Raw genomic sequence first — 11,209 nt, forward strand, 5'->3', positions numbered from 1 at the left:
AAAAAAAATGCTCAAACCACTTTCCGGTTGATGGAGTGTGTAGTGGCTAACATTGTAGGCCTGTCAGTGGATGATGGATGACCTATTGTGTGGGGGATGCAGGAAGCAGGGCTGGATCAATAGTATGGGGGTGGGGGGGGTGTCTGAGATGGGGAGAAGTCATGGTGGTGGGGATGTGATGGGGTGTGTGTGAGATGAAGGTAGTTTATTGTGGTGGGGTGTGTGTGTGATGGGGAGAAAAGTTGTTGGGTGTGTGTTAGATTCATGGGGGTGAGGGTGGGGGTAGGTGAGAGCCTAGAATAGAGAGGAGAGAATGTGATATTTGGAAACAACTTCTGTGCTCCTGGCCCTCTAATATGAACAGATAGTTTACCCTGTAGCAGAAGGGATCATGTTTCTTAATGGTCCTTCTAAGTGAGAAAAATGAGAAAAAATCATCAGTCACACAAACCAATTCATAATATATATATCAAAGTATTTGTGATCAGTTTATGTATCATCTATTTTTGGGGGTATAAATCGTGGCACAAATTTGGCCCGTCGCTGCTACTGGGTTAAGGAGGAAAACACAACCTAGTAGAATGGAAGAAAAAGGGACTATGGCACACCAGGATTCTTTAGGTATTACTTACATAAATGTGCACCAGCAGTCTAGCCGTGAACCAGCTTTGTCAGCACAGGGAAAGGGGTGAGGGGGGTAAGTCTTTGTTAGTAATCTTGCCCAGGCCTTGGTGGTAGCTGTCAACTGGGTATTGGTAGGGGTGTGCCTTAAGATGAGGGGAGGGGATAGCAGTGGTGTGGTGTTGTGGTTTATGGTATCGGTGGTGGCAGAGTGTGGTAGTGTGATTCAGGACTGTATTAGTGTAGGAAAAAGAACAAAAGTCTGGGTTAAGAAAAAATCAAGATTACTTTTTGTTTTACTTGTATAAGCGGCTGTATCATTTTCTGTCCTTAATATGAAACGGATTTTTTCTTAGATCATTTTATTTAGCCTGTAACAAGAGATGGGTGTGCAGTAATGTTTATTTATTTATCATTTTATTTTTTATGGTATGGGAGGCAGGGACTTCGGGAAAAATATATCCTCATAACATGCTTATAATATATAAAAAAACAGAGGAAGATACTGAAAAAGTTAAAAAGAAGGAATATTTGAGTAGTTGCAATATTGCCAAGGTGTATGTCATTAATTAACCTGTGGCATGTTCCTTTGTTGCAGGTACCCTCCACCTCCTCCGCCGATGCGTGGGTGAGTACAACTTGCTTCCTTCCTCTGTGTGGTATGTCTTGATGGCTGGGGCTCCTCACATAGAAATCTAGATCAGTCTAACTCACTTGCCTGAAGGAGAGTAGCAGGTAGCAGGTAGTAGGGAGTAGAAGGCATCAGCAAAAGAAACAGCTGCCATGGGTTTGCCCTGCCAGTTTGTGGTGACGCCCCCTTGCTCAGTGTGGGAGGCCAAGGGAAGGGTAAGGCAGAGCCTGGGGGCAGGGAAGAGCATGGCAGGGGTACTACGGTAGGTTGAGGATTGGTACAGGGTTAGAGCATGGCAGGGGTACAGCAGAGGCCGGGGACGGGTAAGAGCATGGCAGGGGTAGGGTAGGGGCAGGCTACAGTGATAACGACAGGGGCCACTAACCAGTAACCCTCCCCAGGTGTGTGCCGCAGCCTGTAGCTAAGTAAGAGTATTGTAGTCTCATTATTCAGTGATGTCTTGTGTTGGTGGACCAGGAAGGCTCAGGCGAGAACTAACTCCCTCCCCTTCCTCCTCACTGCCGCAGTTACGGCCCGCCGGACCGCCGGCCGTACTAAGCGCGCGAAGCTCACCGCCGGGCACGCTGCCGTTGGTACGGGCGCGGTAGTGTGTGTGGTGTCGTCAGCGGGTATTCGGTAACATGTCGTGTACCGTCACGTCAAGTCACGTCACGTCACGTCACGCCGCGTAAGGCTCATGCCGCCGCCGCCGCCGCCGTGCCGCGCTGTGCCGGGCTGGAGACGCACGCAGCGCCTCCGCCACCGCCTCCGCCACCCCACGGGCATTACTTTAGACCACCACTCCCTGTACCTCCTCCAGTCAGTGTAGGCCGAGGGGCAGGGTGATGATGATGATAATCTTTTGTAGGGTTAGTTAGCAGCAGCTGTGTCCAGGCGGCCCTTAACAGGTACTACTAGTATATTCTCTCCCTCACTCACTGCTCTCACCTCTCCCTCATTTTTCACCCATTTTTTTCTTTTCATTCTTTTCCTCCTTTTTTTTTCCTTTTGTTGTAATGTAATGATTGTATCTTGAATGTTACGATCCCAAGTGAGAAATAAATGCAGTAGCCGTTGTCTTGAAGTGTTGTGTTTTACTGGCTGTCAATCCTTGTGTTCTGGAGCCTCACTCACGCTATGCACCTCACTAAACAAACGAAGAGAAAAGAAAAAAGCATGAAAATATCTGCATCTTAGAGAAAACATAAACAAAGTTTTGGCCATCAGTTCACTTAAATGTAGGGAAATAATCAAACTAATACATTTGCTTGCCTACAAAAAGTAAAATTTATATTTGTATTATTATTGAATCAACTTTTGGACCTTGTGTCACTCGTCCATTCACTATTTTCTTTTATGAACCTATTAGCTAACTAATGATGTGTGCATAGTGCTGGCTGTTCATAATTGTCAGTGTTCCTTCCACCTTCAACTTAAGCTTCGAAGATTTGCGAGTGAGCCTTGATGATGATGATGATGCCTTTAGTCATCCTTCCGGAACCCTTCCTCTGCGTCGTCGGCGGTTGTCACGAGGCGAGGGTACAGGTGCCTCATCAAGGTGCACTGCCTCCTCACCTGCCAAAAGGAAAGGTAAAATATCAATTGTCAACAAGAAAGTCAAACAGTTTTGCCGCAAATCGTCCCGCAGAGCCTCCTCAAATGACCGTGTTTTCCGGCGTCCAAGACGCACCGGCGTGTCAGACGCACAGGGTTTGCAGTTTGACGACAAAAAATCGTTCAAGACGCATGGTAAACCATCTAGGCCTATTTCCGAAAACAGTTGCGTCTTCGACGTCGGGGAATACGGCATGTTTGTTTTGCCTCCGCTGCATAACGTAAAGGTGAGATAAAAAAGGAAAATTGTCTCAGTCCTACACAAGCGTTGTGAAGCGGGAAGACTAAATTACAAATACCATAGACATCCAGGTCTTAATTACGGTATGCTATGTGCTCCATCACTTACAGCTGTTGTTATCACTTGTTTGTTGTTGACGTGACGGGCAACCACCACCACCACCACCATTACGACAATCACCATTTCTACACCGGTTGCAGTGATTTATTTGGTCTTACTCTTTCAGAATAAGAAAAATATAAAATAAAAGCACATTACTAGCTTTGTTGTGGCCCAGTGGCTCAGACCGCAGAGGAAGGTGCATGAGAGAGAGAGTATACGAGTTCTTTGTTTGGAAGCTAGTGAAATATTGATGTGTATGGCAGTAACTCAAGTTTTCTTTTTTCTGCTTGTGTCCGAGGGGCGGGGTTGCGCGCCACACAACAGTAGTTCTGGGAAGCACGAATAAGTGTGCTGTCATGATTCTTTCACGACGCCAAGTATCAAAGTCCGCGGCAGGTTATTTTGGCGCCGCGACACACTTCGACCCAGAGAGAGAGAGAGAGAGAGAGAGAGAGAGAGAGAGAGAGAGAGAGAGAGAGCAAACCAATAACAACAACCAAATACACCAACCCATTATTAATAATTTAAAAAAAATGGTCAGTAGTAAAATAAAATAATATGCAATAACAATATTAATGATAATGACACGATTGTATATACCACTAACTCATAACATTAGTGCTATAAAAAGATGAATAGTAACTTGGCAACAACATAACAATATTGTGGTTTTACAAGATTTATATAATAATTATGTTCCAGCGTCCCCCCCCCAAAAAAAAACTTCAAATCACCCATACATGACTTATAACAACATTCAGATACAAAATTACCGTAGCGCAGTAAAATGTTTGGCCCAAGGTTATGTTAGCCAGAAACGCTGTTCACTTTAGTGCAACATTTACCCTCGGAACATTACATACGAAAAACATAGCGTTGTGAAAACGAAGAAGGGCTGTTGTGTGGTGCGCACCAGAGCCATGGAATAGTGGTGTGTAGCGAAGCTGATCACAGGCGCCATGTTACCTATAGAACCGCGCGAAATTCAAAATGACGCTGATTCAGTTTTTTTTTTTTTTCGTGTGTGTGTGTGTGTGTGTGTGTTTTAGGTACCGTCAGGATCTATTCTTTGGCTCTGGCGTGTGTGGAAAGAAGAAGAAAGGCTGTTGTGTGGTGCGCGCCAGAGCCATGGAATTGTAGTGTGTGCGCGAAGTTGATCACAGGCGCCATGTTGCTACCTAGAGAGCCGCGCGAAATTCAAAATGACGCAGATTTTTTTTTTTTTTTTTTTTTTTTTTGTGTGTGTGTGTTCTAGGTACCGTCAGGATCTATTCTATGTCTCTGGCGTGTGTGATCTCGCTCCCTGCTGAGTGAAAGAAGGCGCGGGACCCCGAACAACACCCCGGGGAGCGCGCGTCTGCAATATCCCTGAGTCTTGCATTTCTAACCGATCAGTACTTTTAAGAGCGTGTGTGTGGCTTTAGAGTGGATGGATGTGTTTATTCCTCTCTTATATTTCTTTAGATTTAAGTCTATTGATGTATCTAACATGTACTACTATTCATTTCGCTCTGTTCATAAGTAGTAGATTCATGGTGTTAGTAGTAGTAGTAATAGTAGCCTAATGAAGAGTAATATTTTTTAGTAAGTAGTATATTATTATTATTATTATTATTATTATTATTATTATTATTATTATTATTATTATTATTATTATTATTATTGTTAAGTGGTAAGTGTTTCTGGTGTATCATGTTCATCGCCAGATATTTTAAACGTCGTATTGGCCTTCACCAACAATAACGTGCCTGATTTGTCTTTTTGACGTTTTTCAAGGCGTGGTTAGTTTGTTCGGTTGACTTCCTTTAAATATATTACTTTTTACGACTTGAGTTTGTAACCTGTCAACAACTGAAAATCTAACACTTCTAACAAACTCCCTCCCAAAAACTAACTACTTAATTAACTGTCAATGATACTAATACGACGTTTAAAGACAAATCTGGCGTATGTAAAGTGCAACTACTTGCAATATATTTAAGAGTAAGGAACCCGCTCTCCGCTGGTCCGGGCGCCCTTACCATGCACTCACTCACTCGCTGCTCCGTCAATAAGAGTGTCTGTATGTGCCTGTTTATCCATCTGTCTGTCTGCTTCCTCTCCTACTGCGAAGACGAGGGCGAGGCATGCTTGTGCGGGGGGAGGGAAAGGAGAAAAAGGGGATTGGAGAATGGGGAGTATAGGAGAAAGGGGAGAAGGGAGAAAAGAATGAAGAGGAAAGGAGGGCAGAGGATGGAAAGGAGGAAAGAATGGGAAGGGAAAAGAGTGGGGAAGAAGATAGGAGGAAAGAAAGGGGAGATGGGAGAGATGAAAGGAGAGGAGGAAAGAAAGAGGAGATTCGAGGAAAGGATGGAGAGGAAGGAAAGGAGAAGAGTAAGGAAGAAGAGAAAGGAGGAGAGAAGAGGAATGAAAGGAGGAAAGAATGACAAATTAGAAGAATAGGGAAGAAGATAGGAGAGGAGGAAAGAAAGAAGGGAGATGGAGAGGAGAAGAATGACAAATTAGAAGAATAGGGAAGAAGATAGGAGAGGAGGAAAGAAAGAAGGGAGCTGGAGAGGAGAAACGGAATGAGAGAAGGAAAGGGAAGAAGAAACAAGGATGAAACACAAACAAGGAAGTAGAAAGGAAGGAAAGGAGGGAAGCGGAGCGGAGAAGGGAAGCAAGGCGAGAATTATGGGTTTCTGTATTGGGACGCTGTACTGGGAGAGAAATCGCATCCTTCACTATCATGTTAGAATCCACCACAGCTAGAACTCCCTTGGCGCAGATGGTAACGCTTTCAGACCTCAACTCAACCGCTCTTTCCGTCAGCCCGGGTTCGAATCCTTTGGGGTCACGGGCAGATAGACTAAGGTGAAGTGGTATACCTGTTAGCTTATCTAGGTCTTTATCATCCCTTGCCTCCCTTCCACTTGCTTTTGGTGGTAGTTATCCCGTCGCAGTCACGTCCCCTAGCGAGTGTATTGGAAGTCAGCTGAATAAACATACGCTAGATATGTATGCTCTCTCTCTCTCTCTCTCTCTCTCTCTCTCTCTCTCTCTCTCTCTCTCTCTCTCTCTCTCTCTCTCACCATCATCATCTCATTTCCACCCTTCCTTGACCCTTCTAATTGTCCTCTTCCTCCTCCCTCCTTTTTACGCCCACTCATTATCCTTTGCCCTCCCACCTCCTTCCCTTCCTCCCCCAAGTCACACTTCCTCCCTCTTCCTCACATGCCCTTCTCTATTTCTCCTTCTGCCTCACCTTTACTTTTCTTGCTTTATCTTATCTTTCTCAATTCACCCCCTTATCTTTCCTCTTCCCCCTCTTCTACCTATAGTCTATCACACACACACACACACACACACACTGAACAATCGAAGCCAAACGGACTAGCATGAAGCATTTGAACGACATATGATCGCACTTAACTAAACCCAAAGCAATCAAAGCGATCACAGTGACGCAAGCACTCAACCCGCATCTCCCTCTAATGCGCAGACGTTGCCAAGCCTACGTGCCGTCTGCGCATGACCCTTGCTCGCCTAAGGGAGTGATCATAAAAGTATTGAAGAGATTATTGGATTTGTATGTCAGTGTTTCAGTCACGTATTACAAGTAATTTCCAAGTCTCAGTTTGGCATCAAGTCGATAATACCAATTCACGTTTTCATTTCCTCATTTTGGATCGTCATGTTGCATTATCCTGAGTGATGGGCGTTGGTGGCATACGTCAGTGTTCAAAGTCAGACGAAACATATACATATAAAAGAAAGAAACAAAAAAGACAGTTAAATCATTCTTCGCAGATTCAGTTGCATAATAAAAGAAATATACGAATTGTAGACAGAAAAGTAGGCAAAAAAAGAATATTATTTTCTTGAGTGTCCCTCGTCAGTACCGTGAAGGAAAGGAGATGAATCTTGTGTGTCGTCGTTGAGTCTTGCTTTTTACTTTTATTTTTGTCACGATTTAATTACTGGATTGATTGACTTAAGAACAGGCACGACGGAGCAGCGAGAGAGGATGTGTGTGCGTGTGTGTGTGTGTGTGTGTGTGTGTGTGTGTGTGTAAAGGAGGGCGATAAGAAAGGGCATTCAGTGAGTTGAGTTTTTGATCGATTACGTGTGTGTGTGTGTGTGTGTGTGTGTGTGTCCTCAAAGAGAAACAAATGGTGTGAAAAGGGATGAAACGAATAAATAAAACGAGAATTAGGTGAGGAATCGATAGGGTAATAAGAAAAGGTCGGAAGAACAGGATTGAAGAGAACAGATAATGATGATGGTGCAGTGTTAGGGGAGGAAACAGATGAAGAAGGAGGAGGAGGATAACAGATAAGGAGGATAGGGGAAAGTAGATAAGTGAGGGAAGAACAGATTAAGAAGAGAGGAGGAAGACGAACAGATAAGAAAAAGGAAGAATGATAAAATGAGGAAAAATGGATAAAAAAATGTGTAAAAGAAGGAAAGCAGTGGAGAAATGTACTGGAATGAAATGTTGGAAAATGTTGTTGAGTGGAATTGGTGGAGTACAGGTGGAGGAGGAAGAGGAGGAGAAGAAGAAAGAGGAAGGGATATAAAAAGAGAAGTGGAGAAGAGTAAGGATTAAGTATGAATGAAGTGGAATGAAGTTACTTGTTGAGAAGGTTAGTGGATGTGGAAGAGATGAAAAGAAGAAAGAGGAGGAGGAGGAGGAAGAGGTTAATAAAGTGGAAACGGAGGAGTAATATAAAGTGTAGTGGAGTGAAATATGTAATGGAGTGAGTGTGGACTAAATGTGGAGTGGAGAATGATGATGAGGAGGAGGAGAAGGAGGAGGAGAGGATAATATCTATACGGTGGAATGCAGTGAAATGTGGAGTGAGTGTGGAGTGCATGGTAAGTGTGCAATGGAAATGATGATGATAATGATGATGATGAGGAGGAGGAAAGGATAATATGTACAAAGGGAAGTGGAAGTGGAGTAACACGATAGTGGAATGCAGTGGAATGTTGGTGGGAGTGGTGTGTGTGCGGTGTAAATGATGATGATGATGATGATGATGATAAGGAGGAGGAGGAGGAGAGGAGGAATGGGATAGAGTGAAGGAAGTAACACGTAAGTGACGATATGATGGAATGTGTGGTGTGAGGAGAGTGTGAGCATGGTGGTGTGTGCAATGGAAATGATGATGATGATGATGAGGAGGAGGAAAGGATAATATGTACAAAGGGAAGTGGAAGTGGAGTAACACGATAGTGGAATGCAGTGTAATATTGTGGAGTGCATGGGAGTGACGTTAATCTTGCCCACTGTCCCCAGGCCTCGCAGGTGTGTGGTCGCGCCCAGGTAGCGTCAGGTACTGGCTCACCTGCTCCATAGGTAAGAAGGGTAAGTCAGGTGTGTGGGTGACCTTGCTACCTGTGTTTTGGATTGGCTTGTCTCTGCCCACCTTGATGCTCTTCCTCTCACTTCACTCTCCACATCTTCCTTTTTCTCACTCTTTCTTATCTCTCATCTTTGTATTCATCTTTTCCTATTATTTTTCCTCGCTTCTTCCTCTCTTTACTTCTCTCTCTTCCCACTTTTCTCGTCACTTCGTTTCTTCCCACTCTATCTCTTTTCACATTTTCTCACCTCAGACCTTTCCTCTTTTTTATCTCCCTATTTCTTTCTCTTCATAGTTTTCTCTTCACTCCGTTCTTTCCCTCTCTCTTCTTTTTCTCTCTTCACACTTTCCCCTCACCTGTCTTTCCCTTTCTCACCTCAAGCCTTTCCTCTTTTTTTTATCTCCCTATTTCTTTCTCTTCATAGTTTTCTCTTCACTCCGTTCTTTCCCTCTCTCTTCTTTTTCTCTTTTCACACTTTCCCCTCACCTGTCTTTCCCTTTCTCACCTCAAGCCTTTCCTCTTTTTTTTTTTTATCTCCCTATTTCTTTCTCTTCATAGTTTTCTCTTCACTCCGTTGCTTCCCTCTCTCTCAACTCTTCTCACACTTTCTTTCCCCAATCCTGTTCTCATTATATCCCTTCCTTCTCTTTTTTTTCATGTTTTTTCTACTCTTCCCATTTCTCTTCACTACTTCCCTTCTCTCACTTTCTTCTCTCCCTTCTCCTCACATCTCTTCCTTATCTCCTCTTGTCTCCCCTCTTCCTTTTCTGTTTTCCTTGTTCTCCTCACTCATCTCCTCTCTTCAGATCTTGCTTTCTTCTCTTCTTATCTCTTCATTTTCGCTGTATTCATCATTTTGTTTACATCTACATTGCTTTCTCTTCTTTGTTTCTTCACAGTTCTGCTTTTTGTTTTGTTTTTTGCTTCACTTATTTCTCCTCCTCCTCCTCCTCCTCCTCCTCCTCCTCCTCTTCCGCTCTTTAACTGGATGCTTTCTTATATATTTGCTTTTCTTGTATGCGATTTTTTTGCTTAGATATATTTTTTTTGTTAAACATTTTGGATAATCTTGACTTGAATTTAAATCGTCATTATTATTATTATTATTATTATTATTATTATTATTATTATTATTATTATTATTATTATTATTATTATTATTATTATTATTATTATTATTATTATTATTATTATTATTATTATTATTATTATTATTATTATTATTATTATTATCATCATCACAGTGAACACGCATTTTTTTCAATATTTTTTTCATCTATTAAATAATTAATTAATCCTTTCATAGCTAACTAACCACATTTTTAATTCTATGCACTCTTATTATATGGTACAGAAGTCAGCCTGTGTGTGTGTGTGTGTGTGTGTGTGTGTGTGTGTGTGTGTGTGTGTGTGTGTGTGTGTGTGTGTGTGTCCAGCTCTTCCGTCACTGTCTTTGCCTTTACTTGTAACTCGTTGGTAATAAACTTTTTGACATCACTCCTTCTCTCTTTTTACTGTATCCTTGTGTGTGTGTGTGTGTGTGAGAGAGAGAGAGAGAGAGACTTTAACTGGTTGATATAATAAGCAATTACTTTACATAAATAGGGTTAACATCTCTCTCTCTCTCTCTCTCTCTCTCTCTCTCTCTCTCTCTCTCTCTCTCTCTCTCTCTCTCGCAAGGTAGAGGGCAGAGGCGAGTGAGTCATCAAGGTAAGTGTGTACAGGTGAGGTACTGGCAGGTATGATGTATTGACGTAGGGGAACAGGTGAGTCGGGAGGCTTATTGGAATAGTTAAAGCGCAGGTAAACGCTGGGCAGGTGATGTCATTTAGGCGCAAGTGTGTGTGTGTGTGTGCGTGTGTGTGTATTTGAAGTTGTGTTGTTGCTGTTGTTGTTGGTGGTGGTGGTGGTATTGTATGAGGTGTAGTAGAAGGTGGTAAGGTTGTTGTTGTTGTTGTTGTATGAAATAGTAACAGAAAGGGGTAAGTAAGTTGTAGTTGTTATATAAAGTAATAACAAGGGGGTAAGTAGGTTGTTGTTGTTGTTGTTGTTGGTGGTGGTGGTGGTGGTATTGTATGGAGGTTTAAGTAAGGTTGCTGTTGCTGTTGTTGTATGAAGTAACAGAAGAGGGTAAGTTGTTGTTGTTGCTGTTGTTATATGGACTAGTAACAAAGGGGTAAGTAGGTTGTTGTTATAGTTTTATGAAGTAGTACGTAACAGAAAAGGTTAAGTGGTTGTTGTTGTTGTTAGCGTTTTAAGTAGTGGGCGTAACAGCCATTATCATCATTATCAGAGGTATCAGGACACCTCCCGAAATTGACCTCTCTTTCGGCCACCTCTTTTGATTCTTCTTTTTTAGGAGCAGCGAGTAGCGGGCTTTTTTTTTTATTATTGTTTCCCTTTTTTGTGCCCTTGAGCTGTCTCCTTTGTTGCAAAAAAAAAAAAAAAATCATAGTAGAATGACACTAATAAATAGAAAGTAAAAAAAATGAGTTTCGTCATCGATAAGAATCCGTGATGACCTAAAATAATTTGTTTGATAGTTTTTGGCTATTTTTATAATTTTCAGTTTTTGCATTATCCTGACATTATTTTTAGGTGCAACATTTATAGGAGGAAGAGGAGGAGGGGGGGGGGGAGGATGGTGGTCG

The 11,209-nt window shown here is 42.5% G+C and overlaps 2 long non-coding RNA genes across 2 annotated transcripts; one reads left to right on the forward strand and one right to left on the reverse strand.

Moving 5' to 3' along the window:
- The first annotated feature begins 170 nt into the window (after nucleotides 1-170).
- Nucleotides 171-2,336, forward strand: LOC126985358 (uncharacterized). The gene is made up of 2 exons (XR_007738640.1): nucleotides 171-1,249; nucleotides 1,780-2,336. It is a non-coding gene; the product is annotated as an uncharacterized LOC126985358 (long non-coding RNA).
- Nucleotides 2,337-8,668: 6,332 nt separating this feature from the next.
- Nucleotides 8,669-10,089, reverse strand: LOC126985359 (uncharacterized). The gene is made up of 2 exons (XR_007738641.1): nucleotides 9,045-10,089; nucleotides 8,669-8,914 (listed from the first exon to the last, which is right to left on the reverse strand). It is a non-coding gene; the product is annotated as an uncharacterized LOC126985359 (long non-coding RNA).
- Nucleotides 10,090-11,209: the final 1,120 nt, after the last annotated feature.

This window comes from Eriocheir sinensis, chromosome 59, assembly GCF_024679095.1.
Source record: "Eriocheir sinensis breed Jianghai 21 chromosome 59, ASM2467909v1, whole genome shotgun sequence".
Classification (NCBI taxonomy): domain Eukaryota; kingdom Metazoa; phylum Arthropoda; class Malacostraca; order Decapoda; family Varunidae; genus Eriocheir; species Eriocheir sinensis.